General features: G+C 35.1%; 1 protein-coding gene and 1 long non-coding RNA gene across 4 annotated transcripts in view; one reads left to right on the top strand and one right to left on the bottom strand.

The window, feature by feature from the left end:
• LOC145690064 (uncharacterized) overlaps nucleotides 1-24190 on the top strand; it is a 1134032-nt gene that overhangs the window by 74140 nt on the left and 1035702 nt on the right. The gene's annotated exons all lie outside the window — the stretch shown is intronic.
• Nucleotides 1-24190, bottom strand: part of LOC145690066 (uncharacterized) — a 905981-nt gene that overhangs the window by 231968 nt on the left and 649823 nt on the right. The window lies entirely within an intron of this gene.

The following is a 24190-nucleotide window of genomic DNA, read 5'->3' as shown; positions in this document are numbered from 1 at the left end:
CAGTCAAATATCGTAACATAATTATGGGCCACCCTGTGTAATGATAAGACTGTCTAAGAGAAACTAAAGAAAGACAAGTAAAACAGGTGTAATCATAAAATAAACCCTTCTTCATGATATTTGTATCTACAACTTTAGGAACTAAAGGTCTGCACACCATATTACTCAAGCTTATTTAGCAGAATGTCTACCATTAAGCGAAGTTTGATCCAGGTCGGTTAAATTTTGTTGAATTTGTACGGTATACATACCTTGTCATTGATCTTTCGGGTAAAAATAATCAAACACGGATAAAAAGAAACGAAACACACGTTCGGATTCGACTTGTACTTTATACTGCAAGTTAAAGACTAATTGTAGTCTATATGCCACAATTATATGGTCAAAATGAAAACATCTCCAGTTTTAAAACCATTATCGTTGTAACTAAACATATTAATGACGTTTTGTTGTTATCAATAAGTTATAAACAGGGCCAGCAGTAGGCAATTTGCTGCCCCAACTTTCTCCAGAAAGAACAAATTTCGATTTCAAGTATGCTACCCTCCCCTGAACAACGAAGGGGAGGGAAAGTGCACTCACACTCAGAAAGACCTAAACATTACAAATAGAATCTCGTTGTGTCTGTTTTTTCTCTAAATAATAATCTATTATGTTAGTCAGTGGTGCCCCCCTATGTCTATGACGCACCCCCCAATTGTCTATCCGTAGGTGTTCTTCCATGAAAAAATCTTCTTTTCGATTTACACCTCCTCAAACATATTTATATAGACTTTTAACCCCCAAATATTTCAATGACGCACTTTGCGTCATAGCCCCCCTCAGTGGGCACCCCTGTGTTAGTGAAAGATAAAGCAAACACACCTGCAGGGAAAAATTGTATTTTTTTTTTTTTTTTTTTTTATAAAATTCAATATCGAGCTTCAATCTCAATATATCAGTTTTCAATTCCAATGCAACTAGTGTTTTTATCCTTATTTATTGACTTTGCTTCCACATCTGTTAAAAAAAATTAAAAAATCTTGTTTCTACCGTCAATGATAAGGAACTTGTTTGTGACAAAGATAAGACTAGTTTTCATATCAAAACTGTGATAACTAACTAAATGGAACAGGTGTTCGCTACTGTTCGGAAATTGAGTTCTTGTATTTGACAACAATGAAGCAATTCATGCTTGGATTTGTTTAACCATTTGCTTTAGAACTATCCATGTGACTTTAAACTAATGCAATCTAAGCACGATTTATGAATGTAGCATTCAAACAGAATGTCAGCTCAGAAAATTTAACTACCATCGTCATGAAATCTGTTTCCAACAAGAAATATTTATTTTAAATAATATAGTTATGGCCAGCGCCGTAATTTGAATTTTTTCTGGGGTGGGGGACAAACATTAATACGCTTATTTTGGCCCCCTAAAAAAGTTGATTTTCTCATTCTTGGGCCCCATCTTTCCATTTTTCTCTTACTTTTTATGGGCTTCCGAAGCCTGTGGGCCCTCCTGCACGGCAAGGTCTACGGGGTCGTTAGTTCCGTCCTTGGGCCCGTTCCATACATAACAAATTAATTAAGGGGCCAATATTGATAAATCTCAAAGCCATACAAATAAATATTTCTAGGACACCAAATAGTATATTTATTTTATTTTATTTTATTTTATTTATTTTATTTATTTATTTATTTATTTATTTATTTTACTGAAATGGGCCCACTAGTCATTTTCGTTTTATCGACCTTTGGTATGCTGTTTTGTTGATGTAATGTAGTGAACCTATTTGATGCTTCATTTATAATTTCACATTCGTATCGTATATGGAGTAAGAAAATTTTGTCTTAAAATACCCCCCCCCCCGCTCGAACGGCAGTGAGCTTTCTTGGAGGGGCAGTTGTCCCTGCCCCTCCACAAGTTATGGCCCTGTTGTGGCAGATTTTGCTACTTCTCGAAACTTGCCATCCCGTACATATGCACGTGTTGCTCATACGGTAGAGCTGACCCTAGTTATAGAAACAAATATTCGAACTATAAGTTTTTCAAAGTCAAATCACGTTGGCACGTGAGAAGTACAGAGATAAGCTGTTTTATAACCAGTCTTCTCGATTTTGGCGGGGTGGTGGTATCTCAAGCTGTTGGTAAAAGACTATTTTAATCACCTACATGCTACACCCACAACTTAAAAAAAAAAATGTGGGGAAATTGTAGAACTTAATGGGAGAATTTCCTCTGAACATGACTGAATAAGAGATCCCATTTAAGACACTGCATAAACCGTGTAGAGTTCTAACATGAACTTACATGGTATAAGAATCTGTTGCAAATAAAGCAGCAATTAGTAAAAGGGTATCTAAAACGAGGTCTGAAGAATCGGAAAAAACTGTTGTTAACCTTCGTCTTCGTTGTTATCTGTTGAGTTGAGAATAGTAGTGCTGAAATGTTAATATATGAGGCGTGTTTAAAAAAAGACCGAACTTTTGCTATAAAATCTGTTTTACTCATTTCACAACATATTATGCAATGTCGCCCTCAAAGTGGTTCCTCTTTACTGGCAACACACCGTTCCTAACGTTTCTTCCATTTTTGGAAAACCTTGTGGAACTCACTTTCTGGAATGGTACGCAGATCTCTTGTCGCATTGTTCTGAAACTCCTCTATGGTTCGGAAATTATGTCATTTTAAAGTGATTTTAAGTTTGAGAAACAAGAAAACGTCTGCTGTAGCTAGATTTGGAGAATAACGTGGATGGGGCACAAAGGAAGTCTGATGTTTTTCCCAGATAATTACGGATGAGGAGCAAAGCGTGAATAGGCGCACGCATTGGCACGATGCACTGTGCAAGTCTGGTTTTTCCGGCCCTCTTCCGGTGTACATCCGTTAACCGCGCTAAAATGTTCTGATTCAACTGTTTGTTTCCCATCTGACCACGTGATACATATAAATTCGCAATGGACAATGCCTTCCCAATCAAAACATACCACTTACACCATCTTGGTCTTTAACAGACTCATTCGTGCTTTTTTTTGGGGGGGGGGGGACAAGGAGACCGTGAATGAATTGAAAAGCAATTGAAATGTCTCTATAAATGTTGTTTGCCAAGTTTGTAGCAAAATTTCACACACACACATACACATGTTGTCCTTCAAGCTCTTTCATTGTCACTGTATCATATAATGTATAATCTGACGAACAGCTTGTGCACTGCCCACTTCAGCGATTGTAGCTTGGCGACTAATGGTCATAGCAATTCGTTGTCTAAATCTGCCACTAGGTGCGCTCAGTGGTCGCCGCGCACTCCCTCTGCCAGTTGCGTTATTTCAAAACTTCAGTTTCTTCTTGAACATACCTCGTATTCTCAACACCTTGCTTATGACAATAACATACCCCAAATCAGTGATACCAACCTGTGGGAAAAATCCCATATCCCCTGTGGGAGTTTTTGATCTTATTTTCTTGGAAAGGGATAAAATGTAGCGTATATGGGATTTTTCGAGAAGATCGAAATTTACGGCTTATTCATTTAGATATTGTTAAAAGAGACTAAAGCAGAGAAATTTAATTTTTAATATTATAGCATACTTTTAATTAATATAACGTGGTAAATTCATACGTAAAATGGGATTTTTTGCCTCTCGACATGGGATTTCATAATGTTTCAGGTTGGCATCACTGCCCCAAATATAATGTTAGAGCATTCTGATTATATGCATACGCGTCTTTGTTGCTAGAAATCCTGGCTAGGTTACTGATATGGACTGATGTAGCTTGTACCCACTCTAAGCTGTAAATCTATGTCTTATATAGATTCTGCAATGATGAGGAATATTAAGCTTCAAACCAATTAACTAGCAAAATACAGTGCAGTTTCTATTCCAATTTCACATTGACCACAATATTAGAAGACCCAATATCTTTTAGATGTTTGATGTTTTCGTCTATGTATCTACATATTAGAATAGAAGCTGAAGTGTCTATTTGAACAGTGTTAAGTCATAATTAAAGCCCGGAATTAATGGCGAAATAAAAGCCTGAACATGGCTGGCAAAATTGCAAAATAAACACCCAAAAATGTCAGGTAAAATGGCAAAACAAAATAAACAAGCAATCACGAACTTTGGAGGGGGGGGGGGAGAGAAATAGATACTAAAATATGTAAAAGCTATAATAGGCTATAATTCGTTTATTAATCGAATAAAATATTTCATTGGCACTTTGTACTTACCACTTAAAATTCTGGAAACTTGCGCAACCCCTGAAGGTACGACATCTAACAATTCATTCGCCAGTCTTCAGTAATAACAATGAAACAATAACTTTAAAACACTATCACATTTTATTCACACGCGGTTACATTTGCACAAACATTCAAAGCACAAGAAATAATAAAGTGAAGTCATTTTACACTACACTAATAGCAGTTTATCTTCACTTACGAAAGGTTTTTCATATTTTTGTTCTCTGAAATTATTAACATCTTTTTAAGATTTTCAAAGGAAAGACTTTGTCTTCTGTCAAAAACAATTCGCTTTAGATGTGAAAATGACCTTTTCACACCTACAGATGTCACTGGAGCATACTTGAAACATGTAAATTGGGAAGGATCCATGTCACTGTCAACAGTTATATCAGCATCACCTTCCATAACACTAGCGATGTCCTTCAATTTTCCCAAATCTGGATTAGCACTTACAACACGATCACACTTACGCCGAATGTATTCGCCCTTGTCACCAGGTACTACACTCAGATCGTTGAGAGTATCATTGAAGATTTTCAGAGAACTAGCGAGAGTCTTTTTTTTTTTTTTTTTTCAAGCTTGGCAATAGCATCTCGTAACTTTGCAAAATGTGTTGCAATGAAGACCAAGTCCTTTTTCAAGGAATTCTTCTTAAGCAAACTTTGAGCAACATTAATTGAAGACGCATCATCCTCATCAAAAGTATCAATGATTCTTTTGATGGGTTCAAAGTTGTTAGAATAATTGAGAACAGCTGTAATCCATGTACCCCATCTCGTTAAGACAGGCTGTGGTGGAAGTGGAAGTTCAGGGGTTAATTCGCGAAACGCACTTGTACGCGAGGGAGCTTTCAGAAGTACCTTTTTCACATTTGACACAAGAAGGTCAACGTCAGGAAAATGAAAACGAACTTCCTCTGCAATTCTATGTAGCGCGTGTGCCAGACAGGTGACATGCAGCATACGCGGGAATAGAACCTTAAGGGCTTTTGCTGCACTTTTCATGTATGCAGCCCTGTCTGTGACAAAAAGAAGGACCTTATCGTATTTTACACATTCTGGCCACAGAATACTCAGTGATTTTGTAAAAACCTGTGCAATTTCCGGCCATTTACTTTTTCCAGAACTTCTGATGCAATCAAAAATGTTTGTGTGCCTTTTTCCCCTCCCAAAGTTCCAATTACAACTTTGATAATGGAACGTCCTAGAATATCGCAAGTTTCATCAATTGAAATCCATATAATTTTGTCAGCAACACTTTTACGGATATCGTCAATAGTTCTGCTGTACGCGCTACCAACGTAAGTCTTTCTCAAAGATGATTCACTTGGAACTTTTTGTTTTGTGTATTTCTCGAGAAAGTTTCTAAAGGAAACATTTTCTAACTTCCATAAAGGAATGTCCGCGTTAATTAGAGCTTCACACAGACCATTCGCAAAACTGTTAGTACGCGAAGCGGGATTCGTGACTGTTCCAAGAAGATTTTGAACCTTTTCACCAGCTGATTTGCGTGAACTTGCAGAATTGTGTTTTGCAGTGCTTATATGGTGTGTTACAAAATAAAGCTTTTCAGCGGAAACCACAGTTTCACATAACTTACCAAACAGTACTGAACAGTCTGTTGAAAACACAGTACGCCCGAACTCACTCACAAATTTTTTCAACTTCTGTTGCTTAGAAAGACCAACTTTCGGCATCTTGAAATACTGAAACGCACATAAATACCAGTTCTGTATCGCGTAAGATTCACAATAACTGCCCACCTGGCTACTTCTTGAAAGTGAACATCTTCGTTTGTCATTCCAAGAACCGAACACTGCTTCAAAATTCCAAGAACTGAATATGCACTATCATCCCCGTCCTTCCACTTGCCACATTCCAACGGGAATCGACCAGTTATTATCAGACACCGAGATCGCTTTGCCAGATAAGAGCGACTCGGATCTGTGGTATGCTGTCATTCATGTGTAAATAAAGAGTAGTGGAAGAGAAAACCTGTGACATTGGCTACAAATTGATTCTAAATTGTGCAATAGCACTTTTCCTGAAAATATCATGAAAATTGCAATAATGGCACTTATTGCATTTTGCCATTAATTACGGGCTTTAGTCAAAGTGGATCAGTATGTCCCCATATTTCAAGAAACTATCTCCACGTTACCTTACCCTCTCCGCTAGACTAGTGGCTAGCGTACACGACCTTGATACACAGAGTCCTGGGTTCGATACCCTCGTGTGCATTAAACGCTTATAGTAGTTCGAATTCCACATTAAAATTGTAGGCCCACACACTAAATTTCAATGAACCAACCAAACAAATGCACTTCGGCTTATATATTCGCCATTCTACTTTGGACGTCTACAGTTATGCTTTGCTCAGAAAAGGTACTTCCCAATAGCATTTTGTTTAGAAAGGGTATTTTTCAATAGAATCATACGTTTCAAGTAAGATGTCTATTTTATTGAATTGCTAAAACTGTAGATAACATCCACGTGTCCTTTGCGAGTTACAGAATTGAATGGTAATGATATAATTTCGGTGGGTTTACGGTATGTAGGAATCAGTTGTGACTTGGACTTTTATCTATAGATATTGTGACACAAAAATGATGTCATTGATACTCTTACTGCCCAATAGATACCCTCTCACATTGTTTAAATGGCACAAATGGGTGGGAAACACAACTCAGAGTTGTATTCAAGGCAAGCATCGGGAATCCAACCCTGGGCCACATATACACAAGGCATAGACGTTAGCTAATTGGCCACAAATGAAGGGTACGGGGAAAAAACAAGAAATGTCCATGTATGTGCTTTTTCGGGTGCTTTGTCCTACCTGTTGGTGACTCTTGGTACTATTTGACTGTCTATGCCATGCATGCATAGATGTAGAAATGTTCATGTAAAAAGTGGCAAAATATTTCATAACCCTATTCTGTGTACGCAGTTTTCAATATTAAAACGCCGTTTTCTCGAAAATGCAGTTTTGTGACATTCCTTGTTTTTTCCCCTTACCCTTCAAATTGACATCTAAAATCTGTTTATGTTTTATCTTTAATGTTGAACAAGTAAAGAAATGTGAAGTTTAGAAATTTTAAAACAGTAACTTGTATTGAGCTACACAAGTCCTGAGTGTACGTAAGCCACACAGTACAAGCACTCCGCCATGATGTTATATGAGATTGTTTTAATTTTAGATTTTAATTTGGGGGTGTATAGCGAGAGGTACAATAATTAAATTTTATATATTAAATTTAAAAAGAGCTTTAATAGAGTTAATTTTTAATGTGAATTTATGTGTTTGTGAATGAATTATTTTATGCACTTGGTAAGCCTAGCACAAACAGATTTTTTTTTATACATACCTGTTTTTTTCTGATAAGGATGAAGCTTTTATTTTTATGCTAATAATTGTTGTTTAGCTGCGACCCTGATGTAGTTTCAGTTGCTGGCAAATTATTACCTCGAAGACAGAGTATTGATAACTAGTAGTTTTTTATTAGTTATATAGTGGTTATGCCGAATACCCATTGTTTCGGCTGTGTTAAACTTAATGAAAGTTGTTATGTTTATGATAACAATAAATAAAAATACTGATTTAATTTTATAAACTACCTAAATTGCATTAACTTTTGTATCTGTCAAAACTCTGCTTTTTTTTAAAAAAAATATTTAATTTTTTATATTAGAATTTTTGCTAAGGTTAATAATTTAATAGCTCGTGGACGTGACGTAAAGCCACGTGCAATAGTAAAGTATTTTAAGTCCAGGTTCCAAAAACTTTAAAATAAATTTTAAAATTTAAGTTATAAAAGTATGTTTATGCTAGCTTTTGTAATGAATTTAATTATGTAAGTAAAGCTGTTATTAGCGCATAAAACAAATTTACAAACATAATTGTATAACAGTTACATTGTAATTTAATTTTTTTTTAAATAATTGTTTACAAATAAACTTATTTTTGTATTTTTTTATTTTATAAATTAAAAAAGGAAAATTAGATTTTACTTAGAAATAAAATTTAAAATTGGTATTGCCACAACAGGTGTTTCTGCAATATTTCAGCACATGATTTTCCTACTCCTTCATCAAACATGAATTTCCATATGTAGTTATATTTTTAACATTTACATTACCTTCACACGTGAGTATGACGTTACCATTTTTTCTTTCTTTTTTCTACAAGATTGTTGTCACGTATAAACGCACTCATCAAGAACCATGGGCTAATGCTCTGCCCAGTCTGTTCACCCGTGACGTGACTCTCAATGACAGCGTGGAATAGGGCGGTAAATGAAGTGGAACGTTTTGGCTTTGAACCTGAAACTAAAATGAGATGAAATGTGAAATGATGTGATTATTGCATTTTCGTTCAAAAGAAATCTCTCTTCCACTAAAGAGAACGGAGACTATACATACATCATAACATTCAGCGTAACATTTGTACTCATATTCGCCCAACCCCATCCACTCATATAATAATAATAATAATAATAATAATAATAATAATAATAATAATAATAATAATAATAATAATAATAATCGCAGTGATGGTTTGGTCTTGTAATCAAGTTCTTTTGGAGGCTGGATATTTATGTGGGGAACGGCTTATAGTGTCAGGAAAGATGATATATGCACTCTCCAACTATGGTGATTTCAAGTCCGGAACCATGTTTCAGAGTTCACGTTAATACTAAGGTTCTGTCCTTCATAACCTAGATGTTAAATCCAAACTAAGTAATAATGATAATTGATCACAAAGTAATTGGAATTTTGTTTATTTAATTAGTTTTCTTTTAAAAAAATGGTCATCCCCAAACTAAAAAATTTGATTGTATTCCATACGCCTACAGGTATATACAAATTACTATATAATGAAAACAACTGTGAAGTATCTGGCATAATTATAGCATAATAAATAATCATCAAGTTTTGTTATATACAATAAGTTCAAGTATAAATTTTATCATTCACTTGATTGGCACCATAAAGTTCCTGGAGACAATGTATTGCCCGATTTGCACACTGATTTGTTCTGGAAATGTTCAGTCTACAGGTTTCCTTGTTGTAAATATTTTTCATGCAGTTGCAACACTTTTTTTATGGACTTACAAGCTACTACGTAGAGTCTAATAAGCATTTCTGCATTGTAAATTTGGGAAGGAGGCGTTTCGTATCAGTCTTCGGCAAAATTCTGCATATAACAATGCAACGCAACGCAACGCAAAAAAGAACCAAAAAAAAAAGTTATTATAGCTGCTGATTATCACAAATTAAATCGGAAATTTTGTGTTGCGTTGACGCAAACTAAGATGGAATATGCTCGTAGGACAGTAAACCAAAGATTTGCTTATCTGTAAGAGATGCATCTATGGATTTCGAGCAATGAGTTTACCCTCTGGTAGAACAATAAATGACAGAAAGTACTGTTACTTCGGAAATGTCATCTGGAATTTATATAGTAAATATTTCTTTTGAAACTTCATTTCAGGTAATCTTAAATAAACATATAATCTGGCAAAAGATATTACTAATTGATGTTAAGTCAGTGATGCCATCTTGAAGTATTATAAAATTCCATCTCGAGAGGCAAAAAGTCCCATTTTACCTCTGAATTTCTCATGTTATACATTGATACAAATATGATAAAATATGAAAAACGAAACTTTTGTGTGGTATTTGCTTTTTACATAATCACAATGAAATATCCGTAAATTTTGATCTTGTATCTTTTTAAAAATAGTTTATGAATTAATGTTTTCTTAATCGGGAACAAATATATTTTCTTGTTAGAAATGCAATGTTGTATTACGACTTGGTGCCATCATCTTGTCCTAAGAGTAACGGTACTTTCTCCACATGTTTTGTGAGAAACTTTTCGGAAGTTGATTGTTTCCTGTTTGCTACCTTACTTTTTCCTTTTCGTTCATTTTCTTTTCTTTTTCATGTCTTAAATACCCGAGCCGTAGCTGGTGATGTTCGAGAATATATTGAATTCCTTGGTGCTTGGGTTTTGAGCATAGCATAATGATTAACTTACTTCAGAAACTACTTCCACGCTAGCAAGCACTTTCTCGCTAGCAAAGGAAACTTCGAGTTTGAGAATCAACATTGATGACTCATTATGCCTAATTTCCTCCTGCAGAGAATTTTTATACCTCGATTTTATATATGTGTGCGTATCTCAAAATTTCCATGTATGTTACCCTTTTTGAAAAATTAATATAAGAAAATCCCAGGAAATGGGATTTAACGGAATTTTCCCCACAGATTGACATCACTATGTTAAGTTTTGACAATATTGTATAACATAGTTTTTTGAGGCATATTATGAAAGTTCAATCTAACGACATAGCTTCTACATTCCAGAAAATAGGAAATGGTACTTCTAATAATCATTAAGATCTTCTTCTTTTTTTTTTTAGTTAGGTACAGATTTCAGTACCAACTTTTAATTTTGAAAAGTATACACTTGTGCTATCTCTTCTTCATATTCCACACTACACTCCATGATATGTTCTTTGGTCTTATTATAATGGCGCAGAACAGCAAAATAAGAATTGATGACTATGTAGAAACTCGGCGATAAGTGAAACACCGTCAAACGAGAAGGCCGAATTCAATTCTCTGTCAGATCAGTGATCAGACATTTTATTTTTAAACAAACAAGTATTTTAAGTCATCTTAGTAACTATCACAGACATTCAGTTAGTTTTCTCTTATCAATAATTTATATTCAGTGACGTAACTGGGGGTAAAACGGGGCTTGTGCTCCGGGCGCCAGATGGGGAGGGCGCAAAATTGGGCAAATATTTGGGGGAACGTTTTGGTTTGGTTGGTCAGGAGGCGTTAAGGCGAGTTCTTGCCCCGGACGACAACTAGAGTAATTTCGTCGCTGTTTATATTTTATACATATAAGGAAATGGTGATCGAACTCTAAAATAATACATAGTTTTGTAATTTTTATTTCTCCAAAAAGTAATAAACTAGTAAATATTTTAAGTACCCAAATTATAAAATTTTGGACGAAAACTGTATTATTTCACTAGAAAATTTGTTTTATGATGATTTTATGTAGGCTTATATCTAATATCTCAAAATTATAATTACCTATTGAATGAAAACAAAAAGTGGTATTACTCATTTTCAATTAGATCTATTAATAACAAATTTAACGACCCTGAAATATGAATAAGGAATTCACAATTCATTCGTAATTAGTACGTAAAATGTTTCCCATACTCTAAACACTTAGAAAAATTGTGTCGTGGATATAGTAGAATTCTAATACATGGATATTTAGGGAGATGACCTACTCCAGTTTCAATATTAATATCCATAGAGCGAAACTAGTGATAAGGTAGATAGCAAGGAACTTATATATATATATATATATATATATATATATATATATATATATATATATATATATAATCCCTGGCGGATCCCGGGTATGATCAAGGGGGGGACTAAACCAATGTTTGCCATTTTATCCAGTGTAAGGGGGAATTGAAGCCCATTTTATCAAGTGTATACCTGAGCGTCAAGGGTTGGCTATATCCCCTATAGCCCCCTTGGATTCGCGTCTGCATGTACAGGGTGCGAAAAAAGTCCCGAAACGGTCCAATATCTCGCGAAATATACAGATCAGCAAAACAAAAATAACACGTGTTAAATAGTTTTGAACAAGCTATCCAATGATACTAAACATAATCCCCTATCCCCACCCCCTTAGGGTACGGAGGTAACTTTAAAATTTTAAATGGGAATCCCTATTTCTAGTTGCACATTTGGATTCTCCAGAAAAAGTGACAGTGATTTGATCCAAAATTGAAAACAATGTGTTCGCAGATGGCGCTTGAATCGACACACACAAAAAAGGTGGTGCTGCAAAACGTTACGAAAATGGGAGTTGTCAGTCCGGTGCTCTGTGCCCGTACGGGTAGCGTACTGGATATCGGAGTTGGAGGTTCTGAGTTCGATCCAAGTTCAAGGCAATTTTTATTTTCTTTTATTTCCCCAAATAAATTCCATACGTTTTAACTTCAATTAGTACTTCTTTGAAGTTACATAGAATACAAATTTCGATAATTGTTTTGCAAACCAGCTTTATGAACTAGTTATTAGTAATAGGGTTATTAGGGTTACTTATAACAAAAATAAACCATTTTTTTCGCCATTTGTATTTTCTTTCAAATTAATAAATATGAACAAATACATTATTTTTATCGAAGTTAAAATGTATGAAATCATTATTTGGGTATAAAAAATCACATAAAAATGTTACTTTGCCCGAGAATCGAACCAACGACCTCTGATTCCACAGTCCAGTACGCTAACGGTACCGCCACATAGTACGATACTGAGATGCTACATTTTCATAACGTTTTGCCTCCCCTATTTGTGTGTGTGTGTCGATTGAAGTGCGACCCGTGAAGGCACTGTTTCAATTTTGGGTCAAATCATTGTCATCATTTTTGGGGAATCCAAATGTGCAATAAAAAATTGGGGTTTCTATTTAAAATTTTAAAGTTGACCCCCTTACCCCCGAAGGGGGTGGGGATACAGGGGTTGTGTTTGGTATTATTAGATAGCTTTTACAAAACTATTTAACACGTGCTATTTTTGTTTTGCTGATCTTTATATTTTGCGAGATGTGGGATCGTTCCGGGACTTTTTCCGCACCCTGTATATATATGTGTGGACTTGGTGTCTTAAGAATACATTCTGTCAGCTTTCATCTCAAGTAGTGTTTTAATTCTAGAAAGTATTCCCAGCGGAGATCGATCAAGACTATTAGTGGGCACTTTCTCCGAAACCCCACTGAACCTCAACCTCAATTATCAAACTTACCCTTAACCTTATGTAGTCTTATCTCTTTGCCCTTTACCCCATTAATCTCGCTTACCTTACATATTGACTTCTAGGGTAAGTAAAGTTGAGGGATTATTTCAGAAGAGTTTCCACCTACAATCCCCTGACATCACGAGTACATAAATGTGAGAGCACGGGGCCACAGTGCTAGTGCTTTTACCTCTGGTACGTGGTGTCTCTGGTTGCTTCCCACGTCAAGAAAAATTTATGGTGGATTTTCTCAAGGTATTACCGTTTCCTCCCACATGTTCATTTCACCGATTATTTCATCGTCATTCGCTTGCCTTAAGCATCCGTCCCCCTTAGTCTAACGGTACTAATCGTGAGACTTTAAACTGAAAGTCTTTTACGAGACCATGAGCTATTTGACTACGAATGGGTACACCAGGTTGTCTAGTATACTCCTTTTCTGTCTGAATAGCCAGTGCTTTTGAAATGTACGATTCCGAGCTTGATTGCTGTAGGAGAACATATCATTAAAGAAATAGTAAATTTCGGATCAAGAAAACAAGGAATAACCAAGGATGTTATAAAATAGAGGATCTGCCCATACGTATCTTCATCATATGAACTCAATGAAGCCTAAAAACAATCGAGCATCGTCTGAGCCGGCACGTCTGATTGACTACTCTCGTTTCCGCCATGATTGTTGGCTCGAAACATTGCGATCTTAGTGGCGCGGAGTGGGCAGAGTAGGTGTGGCGAAGCTGTGACGTATGGCTTCACGATTTTGTTGTAAGGGCAGATCCTCTATTTTATAACATCCTTGGGAATAACGGCAATAGAGGGTAATACTCTGACTACACATTGTTTCACTAAACCCTGCAAAGTTTGGCAATAGCGTCTCATGAAATCTAACTCCAAAGACTTTACATTTTTCATGCGTGTCATATATTATAGTAGTCAACACGCTTAATTAGTAGGGAAAATCATGATTCTTTTGTTTGCAGAATTATAGAATTTAAATGAATGATGGAGCTGAATATAAATCTTATAATGAGAAATCCAGGCACGGATGTCACAAACAATAACACAAAATTAGCTTCCTTTATTATTTTTTTTAAAAAACATTTTTAGAAAAAAACACACGCCAACAAGAAAACGTTTAAAAATAGAAATAGCCATAAAAGAGAACGAAAATAAGAAGCGAAAGAACGAAAGAGACAAAAAATAGATAGAAAATTAAGCATTGTGAAATGATAATTTGGTTTACCCTCGTATCATCCTATCTTCCCCCTTTTCCCCATCTTTCTAGAAACACACTCCTTCTCCCGTAAGCATCTGACAACGTAGTTTCTAGCCAATGAAATATCGTCCGGAGGAGAATTAATCCCGACCATCGAGTACGTGAGTTGAATTATAAGTTTCTTTTTTCTTGTTTTCTGTTTTTTTTTTCTTTCTTCAGCATCGGATCTACCAAAATTGATTTCCGAAAATGTGCACACGAAAGCGCGCCGCTTAGCTTGGAGAATTTTTTTGTTTCATTTTCTTTAACCCTCTCAATCTCGATCGCTCATATTCACTTTTTACCGAAGGTCATATCTAACTACAGTATGTACCGTGCTTTTCGTTACTTTATTAATATTAGAAACATACAAGTAATATCAGGAATATTAACAATGCTTTTATCGGTCAAAATATTATCCAAAGTTGGTTCATATTGTTAGCTGTGATCTCAGTTACTCAGTGGCGTATTTACGATTTTGTTTCGGGAGGGGGCTTTGCTAACTTCCGGGGGAAGGGGCTTTGCCTGGAAATGTGAAAATTCTCCAAGATATTTCATTTACTTTACTATAGTAAGTAAGATTTCGGGGGGGGGGTTAAGCCCGAAAGCCCCCCTCTAAATACGCCACTGCAGTTTAAGATCTAAAAAAAAATACTAGGAGGCATTTTGAAGAAGAGACTGTGAAGAAAGGAAGCATATCTTACACAAAATGAAAAAAACTGTTTTCATTTTTGAATGAATTGATGAAATGTGTATACTCATAGTGGCCCCTTTTAATCTTTCTACGGAAATATCTCGAAAACGGTTTAACATAAATGAACCGAACATAAACTCAAATACGAAATGCCATGGGGCACAACGAATGTTGTCGCGGTGTCCACAAGGGCCACCCTTGATGAACCCCAGGACCCAACTTCAAAATTTTAAATGGAAACATGGGGCAGATGATACCTTGTTCGATAGATCTTTAAAAGATAAAAAGTGTGTGGCGAAAGATTTTTCATATCTGCACCGTATTTAAAATAACCGCCAAGACATGGTGCCAGTATCAGATAAAACATCCAGTACTACTTTGGTTGAACATAAATGAATAAAGTGAGCAAAACAAAAAAGTGAAACAGTAAATTGGCATAGAGCATGTCGAATGATGTTGTCGCGGTGACCTCAGGGCCGCCCTTCATGGGATCCCAGGACCCAACTTCGAAATTTTAAATGAAAACATGAGTCGAGTGATACCTCGATCGATAGATCTTCAAACACTAAACAGTATTGTGGCAAAAGATTTTCATATGGGTAACCGTTTGCAAAATGGCCACCAAGACATGGTGCCTGTATCAGATAAAAGTGCAGCACGACTAATATGAAAACGGTTGGAGATAAATGAACAGAATAAAACTTATATAGGAAATCACAGAGGAATTTTTGTTCTATTTATTTATCTTTAACCGTTTTCAATCTATGGACACCGGACATTTTATCTGATACATGAACCATGTCTTGGTTGTCATTTTGAAAACGGTGATCCATATGAACAATGTTGAATTTATAGATCTCTCCCTCTCTCTCTCTCTCTCTCTCTCTCTCTCTCTATATATATATATATATATATATATATATATATATATATATATATATATATATACGAGGTATGTTCAAAAAAGACTGAACTTTTTAAATAGAGGGCCAACGGTTGCAGATGCTGTACACCGATTACCGTGCACATTTAGCGACATATCTTAGTAAAATATCGCCTTTTAGTCGGTTCCGATCGGTGAGTTTGTTATCGAGTAACTACCGATTGAGTGATGTCGTGCATAAGCAGCTTCTCGGATTAGTAGAAAAAAAAGCAACAATGAAGGAGTTGAAAGGACCCAACGCGTCTGTGTGAAATTTTGTGGTAAACTAAGGAAAGCTTTTACGGAAACATTCTAAATGCTTAACCAATCATACAGGACTGCCTGCATGCACAGAATACAGTGCTATGATTGGTTTAAATATTTTCGGGAGGGCAGAGTTTCGGTTGCCCAAGACGACAGGGAATCCAGAGTTCCTGAGGTCAAATTAGACGCGAAAACCTTCCTTAACATGGAAAAAGAATGTTTTGAGTGTGTCTTGACAGGCACAATGACGTAACACTTAAGCAAAAATGAGCTGTAATATTACCGCAGTTCCAAATGAACACAAGAAGTTTCCAATGTTGCACTCAAGCAGTAGAGGAAATGATGAAATTGGTAATAGAAGCGGTATTTTCTAAATGTGATCCAGACGCTTGGCATAGGTTTATCTTAGCAACGTTAAAATCACGGTAAGTGGACACCAGAGTTCACAAAGTAATCAAAGTAAAAAAATGTGACTGACGACTCGTGAAGTCTAGGCACTATACCAACCATGGGAACTACTTTGGCTCACGTGTGATACATCGGAGGAATTCGGTACGATTCGTGGAGCTTATTCCGAGCGTACAACTGAGAAAACGTGGAATAACAGAAGTGCACCAAAATGTTACCAAACGTAGGAGATAAGGGTAATGAAAAAAAAAACACTCAAAGAATTATAACACGAATGCTAAGAATCATTCAAATTAAACGGTCATCTGATTTTGGGCGTAGCATCGCTATCAGCAGCGAGGTTATATGAGACGTGAATCTATAGCTTCACATGGGATCTGAACCACATGAGCTCCCACTGGAAAGCAAACCCGGATCTCCTACGCTAGAAGTGCGTACGTTGACTGCTTATGTTAGCTATAAGGGAGCTCTCGATAACAATAACAATAATCTCGATAAATGATGATAATAATAATAATAATAATAATAATAATAATAATAATAATAATAATAATAATAATAATAATAATAATAATAATAGCATAAATATAAAACAACACAAAAGTAAGCGAAACGAAACCTAGGACAATCCGACAAAACTACGCACTTAGAAGATATTTCTCCGTATAGCTCTAGAGGCGACACTGGCAAAATCTCATGAATGAGCGTAGGCTATCGGGTCAAACCCTCGTATTCTGTTGAATGCTAAAATTGATAGATCTAGGTCAACTTTTATGACTCCTTGTGACTATTATAGAAACTAAACGCACGCCCTAAACAACATTTCAGAATCAATAATTTGCACTGAGAAAAAAAATGTATGTAACTTACTTAAAATCGTATGTTACATTTGCAGATCCTGTAATCTTTGCACTTAACGTACAGCAAATGTATAACTGAAAACGCATGTTTTATAATACTTTATGTATAAGTGTTCCATCTATACGTACTTTCCGTATGAAACAATATAGGCGGTCAGGATGTCACATACAAATGGACGTATATAACATATAGCTAACGCTGTATATATATATATATAATATAAGAAAGATTGTTAGATATCAGACATCCTGCAATGCATGATGTAACATCTAAGGGCATTCACTGCCTATGTAGCATAGGATAACGTATGCTCCGTACTGATTTCTGTAGTAAGCAAGAGGATTCCATATATTTGTACAATATACCACGGTTCGGAGAACGAATTTTCCTCAGTGTGCCAATTCAAGATTACATATGAGTGTAAGAGTTTGAAAGAGAGCGATATTCGATCTGCAACCACCTCCTCTGTGAGTTCTAGGTTATTTCTATTATTATAAATTCGCCGGGAAATAAGCGAAGACATTCAGACGCTCTGTTATTTCTTATACTGTTAATATGTTTTACGCTTTCCAAATGAATAAAAATTTAAATACATTTCACTTTTAATACATTGTGTATAATGCTTAACAAGGAAATATTCGTTTACACAATTAAACTGTTTTCAAGGAATATTCACCAATATACAAGTTTATCAATTTTATTCCTCAGTTCAAATGGAAGACAATATCTAAAAGCTTAAGGTATCAATATAAAATTTTTCTACATTTTATTTGGACTATTTCGAGAACAATTACTACTAATGGTAACACTGTGTAAAGTTATAAGCACTTCACTGATTTTTTTAAACAATCTACAATTCAGCAATTCTTTTTTTTTTTTTTTTAATTTCAAACCAATTGCGGCACCTGAAGAAATTGAGCTATCCTTACAGATTTTTTCTTCATTATATTTATACTATTTGGTGAATAATTACATACAGCTAAGAGTACCGTATCACGCTATAAAGTAATGTTTTTCAGTTTTAAAAAAATAAAATCTATATGATTTTATATACATATAATCAATTTCTATGTCAATGACATCATCTTTTAAAAATTGGGATATCGATTTGAAACTTTTTTTCATTTTATGTCTATTTGGTGAAAAATTGTCGTATGATTTCGAAAATATGAATAACAATTTTTCGATACATCTAGTGTAGACTAGTGGTTTGACACGTATGCCCTCTGTACTCATGGTTCCTGTTCGATTCCCATTAGATGCAAAAAAAGTGTTCTAAATCTCACGTTACACATTGTAGACTTTTATCTCTTTCAATCTCTAGTATGTCTATTCCAAAGATATGAAGTTAGTCGAGTTTTTTATGCTTTCAACGAGATATTCCAGTCGAGAATATCATATAGGCCTACTCTAGAACAGGGTTTTTTCAAGCTGGTGGTCGCGACCCCTACGAGGGTTGCAAAGATAACTGGAAGAGACAAATATAATTAGAATCTAATGCCAGAAAATATTTTTTAAATATTATTTTGAATTTTGTTCTGATAGGTATCTTTTTTATTTTTATACATACTATAAAGAAGTACCAAAAATAGGTCTACTAAACATTTTCAACAGGTGCGAAGTTGTTTAAAATTTAATTGAAATGAAAGAGGCGCGATATGAAAGTGATGATAACTGCATATTGAAATATCAGAAAAAAATACATGAAATAAAATTAAAATTGAAAACTAATGAGATACCTGAGCATGGTGTGATTTCACTAGTGCGGAAATGTCCGGTTCAATCTTCGAGACGCACATTAGAAAGTCATTTTAAATACTCAATAACTTTTTTTTAATAACTGTCCAAGTTTTTTTAAAAACCAAAATTAGAAATCACTTTATTTTTTTATCATATGATCCAAAATTAAGGGAGTTTCGAAGTTTTAAAATTTTCAAACAGCCTCCGTTTTAAAACAGTATGAGGGATCAAATTCGATATTTGTAATATGAATGAACTGACCAAATTTGGGTTCAATCCGCTTTTAGGGAAGTTACTGTATTCACTATATACAAGAAATGGATTCTACTATTACAGAAATAGATGGATATCGTGAGATTTCAACAATAGATATATTAAAAATCCCACACAAGCTTATTACAAACCAGAAATTATAAGTGGGTCGCTGGCAAGAGGGTGTGATAAAATGGGGGTCGTGATAGGAATTAGATTGAGGATCACCGCTCTAGAAGGGTACCAGGTGGCACTGTCAACAGAGTAATTTGACTTGTCTTATTTACACTCCCCTTAACTCCCTCAAATATCGAAATATTTTTTAGTGATTACTAGAAAATCAGCCTTGAAAAAGTTAAAGGATTTTTTATTCTTCTTTACAAACTAATCCTATTGTATAATGATGATTGAGAGCTTCCAGCAAATAATTAAGTAATTCATATATAAATATTTGTACTCTGACGGAAATGAGTTGTTACTACTGCATCCAATTATTCCTAATACGAATTAATCTAAAATGCGACAAATTAGTTCAACATTCCATCATAATGTGACAGAACATGATTAAAATTTCTTTTACGTGTTTTTTCTTTGTTTTGATTGAAACGTCTTCACTTTTCGACTACAATGATCTTTCAGGTTTGGACTAGTGTTGCTACATTTGGTAAATCTATCTATTCTAAGTTACCCAAATTGACTGTCGATTTCACTTTCACTGTTTCGTAAGTGTTAAATATTACATGACTCGACACATTGATTAATAAGACAGTATACTTGTAGTCTTATCAGATCATCTGGAACAGTGATTCTCAACCTTTTAGAGCCTAGCGCCGGTCGGGTGAATACGATTGACCTTTAGCACAATCTCCTCCCCTCCATCATCTTAAGGTTATTCATTACGTCCAAATAGTTTGTGTCTAAAACGGTAGATGGCGCCACCGTCACCAATGTTAACATATACAACTAATAAAATTAAAACAATCAAAAATAAAATGAACAATTCAAAAATTAAGCAAAACGGATATAATCTGGTTAATGGACGTTACAAAATCTAGGGAATGGTACGTGTCGATTTCGCTTATTGTTATTAGTTTCATTGTTAGAGGCCACCATTGTTAAATAAACAATCAAGTTTTTCTGCCACATTTTCTACCACAAACTGACCAAAATTTCAGTATCATTTAAGATTAAGATATCTATGGAATGGTATGTGTCGATTTCACATATTGTTGTTAGTATCATTGTTAGAGGCCACCATTGTTAAACAAACAATCAACATTAATGGCCATACGTTCTACCAGAAACTGACCAAACTTTGCACACCCATTTAAAGTTGAAATATCTACGGAATGCTATGTGTCGATTTCACATATTGTTGTTAGTTTCATTGTTGTAAGACACCATTGTTAAATACATAATCGTTGGATTTCTTCATTATTAAACAACAATCAACTTTATCTGCCATATTTTCTACCACAAACTGACCAAACTTGCACAATCATTTACGATTGAGATGTCGATGGAATGGTACGTGCCAATTTCACTTATTGTTGTAACTTTCATTCTTAGAGGCCACCATTGTTAAAAAAAAAATCAACTTTGTCTGCCACATTTCCTACCAGAAACTGTCCAAACTTTGCACACGCATTTAAGATTGAAATATCTAGGGAATGGTACGTGTCGATTTCACATATTGTTGTTAGTTTCATTGTTGTAAGACACCATTTTTAAATACATAATCGTTGGATTTCTTCATTATTAAACAAACAATCAAGTTTTTCTGCCACACTTTCTACCACAAACTGACCAAACTTGCACAATCATTTACGATTGAGATATCTATGGAATGGTACATGCCGATTTCACATATTGTTGTTAGTTTCATTGTTAGAGGACACCATTTTAAGTAAAGAATCAACTTTATCTAACACACTTTCTAACACAAACTTATCAAACTTGGCACACCCATCGGATTACCACAGAGATATCTACTGAATGGTACCAATCGATTTCACATGTTGTTAGTTTCACTGTTCGAGACCACCATTTTAAAACAATCGTTGGATTTCTCCGTTATTAAATAAACAATCAACTTTATCTGCCATACTTTCAACCACAAACTAACCAAACTTTGCACACTCATGAACGATTGAGATATCTATGGAATGGTATGTGTCGATTTCACATATTGTTGTTCTTTCATTGTTGAAGGCCACCATTGTTAAATAAACAATCGTTGGATTTCTCCATGGTTAAATAAACAATCAACTTTATCTGCCATACTTTCAACCACAAACTAACCAAACTTGGCACACTCATTTACGATTGAGATATCTATGGAATGGTACGTGTCGATTTCACTTGTTGTTGTTACTTTCATTGTTAGAGGCCAGCATTGTTAAATGAACAATCAACTATATGTGCCATACTTTCTACCAGAAATTGGCCAAACCTTGCACACACATTTAATATTGAAATATCTAGGGAAAGATATGTGCCGATTTCTCATATTGTTGTTAGTTTCATTGTAGAGATCACCATTGTTAAATAAACATTCGTTGGATTTCTCCATTGTTAAATAAACGATCAACTTTATCTGCCATACTTTCTACCACAAACTAAGCAAACTTTGCACACTCATGAACGATTGAGATATCTATGGAATGGTATGTGTCGATTTCACATATTGTTGTTCTTTCATTGTTGAAGGCCACCATTGTTAAATAAACAATCGTCGAATTTCTAAATTGTTACCTAAACAATCAACTTTATCTTACATTCTTTCTACCACTACTAACCAAATTTGGCGCACTCATTTACAATTGAGACATCTATGGAACGGTACGTGTCGATTTCACTTACTCTTGTTAATTTCATTGTTAGAGGCCACCATTATTAAATAAAGAATCAACTTTATCTGCCATACTTTCTAGCAGAAACTGACCAAACCTTACACACTCATTTAAGACTGAAATATCTAGGGAAAGATATGTGTCGATTTCTCGTATTGTTGTTAGTTTCATTGTTGAAAACCACCATTGTTAAATACACAATCCTTGGATTTCTACATTGTGAAATAAACGATCAACTTTATCTGCCATACTTTCTACCACAGACTAACCAAACTTTGCACACCCATATAAGATTGAAATATGTAGGAAATAGTACGTACTGATTTCACATGTTGTTCTTAGTTTCATTGTTGGAGGCCACCATTGTTAAATAAAGAATCAACTTTATTTGCTATATTTTGTACCAGAAACTGACCAAACTTTGCGTACCTATGTAAGATTGAAATATCTATCCTATGGTTCATGTCGATTTCACATATTGTTTTAGTTACGTTGTTGGAGACTACCATTATTAAATAAACGATTCACTTTATTTTCCATACTTTTTACCAGAAGCTGACCAAACTTGACATATTTACGATTCAGATATCTAGAGAATGGTACATGTCGATTTCTCATATTGTTGTTAGTTTCATTGTTGGAGGCCTCTATTTTTAAATATACAGTAAACTATTTTCCATACTTGCTACCAGAAACTAAGCAAACTTTACTTACCTATTTACGATCGAAATATCTGTGGAATGATACATGTCGATTATCAAGGGCTAACAAGCCCTAGCCAAATTGTGTAATACATCAGTATGCGTTGGGATCAAACGATAATTATTCGTGATCAAACGAGCTGGACAAATTCCGATTGAATTTGTTTTCATGGTGGCTGTGGTGGAGGGGCTAACAGGTCATCGGTAAATGTTATTGTTCGGAAAATGGAATAGTGAAAAAAAAATAAACACATTTCATTCAGAACTTTATTGCGCCTGTTTTATAACCAGTGTGAACTAGTTGTGTGCCTCCAGATTTCTTTTTGTCTCAGGTGGAGCGGGATGGCCCCCTACAGCGTTCCTAGAATTACACTCTAAAAGCCCACAGTGTTCCTAGAATTGCACTCTAAAAGCCCTCCCATACAACTGACCTGTGCTTCCCAGCAGACACCTCACATTTGAACTCTGTTGAGATTCTATGTAAGTTTGTCGGCTGTACGTACAAATTCAGAGAATATACATGTATTAGGGAATTGAGAAATTCTCGAAATAAATTTGCAAGCTGAATATTTTTTCGCGACATAAGTGAAGAGTAATTATATACCCTTGAAGAATTCCCTGGAGAATAAGAAAGCTCTAAGCAAAATAATCATTGAATAAATAGCAATGTAATCACAGTAATGTGTATATATGGCATGTTGTATTTCTACTAGATTGTCAGAGCATTTTTTGATGTGAGCGGTCTCGCTATCGAATTTCCAGAAGAACATTAAAAAAAAAAGTTGTATTTAGGTCCATTCCATTTTAAACAAATGAAATACGTTGCGTAAAAGAACTTTCCATGTTAAAATATTTGATGGGTAGAGTAGTTTGTGTGGGATTTGATTGTTATTGCATGTATCTATTGCATGCTGAATAGGTAGCTGGGAAAGCAGCCAAGATATTCATTCTGACGGTTGCAAGCCCGTGAAAATACAGAGCAACTGTTACTCCAAGGGAGTAGATAATAGATAAAAATTCTTAAAACTACCGTGGGAGAGAGAGCCGAAAGAGGGTATAGTGTGAAATTTTGGGCCGGAACTAGGGAAGTTCTGCCAGGAACGCAGGATCACCTGTATACAGCTTTCATTGTTGAGACACTAAAATTTTTCAATTACTCGTATACGGAA

The sequence above is a fragment of the Thermobia domestica genome, chromosome 7, assembly GCF_964235325.1.
Source record: "Thermobia domestica chromosome 7, izTheDome1.hap1.1, whole genome shotgun sequence".
Taxonomy (NCBI): domain Eukaryota; kingdom Metazoa; phylum Arthropoda; class Insecta; order Zygentoma; family Lepismatidae; genus Thermobia; species Thermobia domestica.
This window is presented reverse-complemented; position numbering and strand designations above follow the sequence as displayed.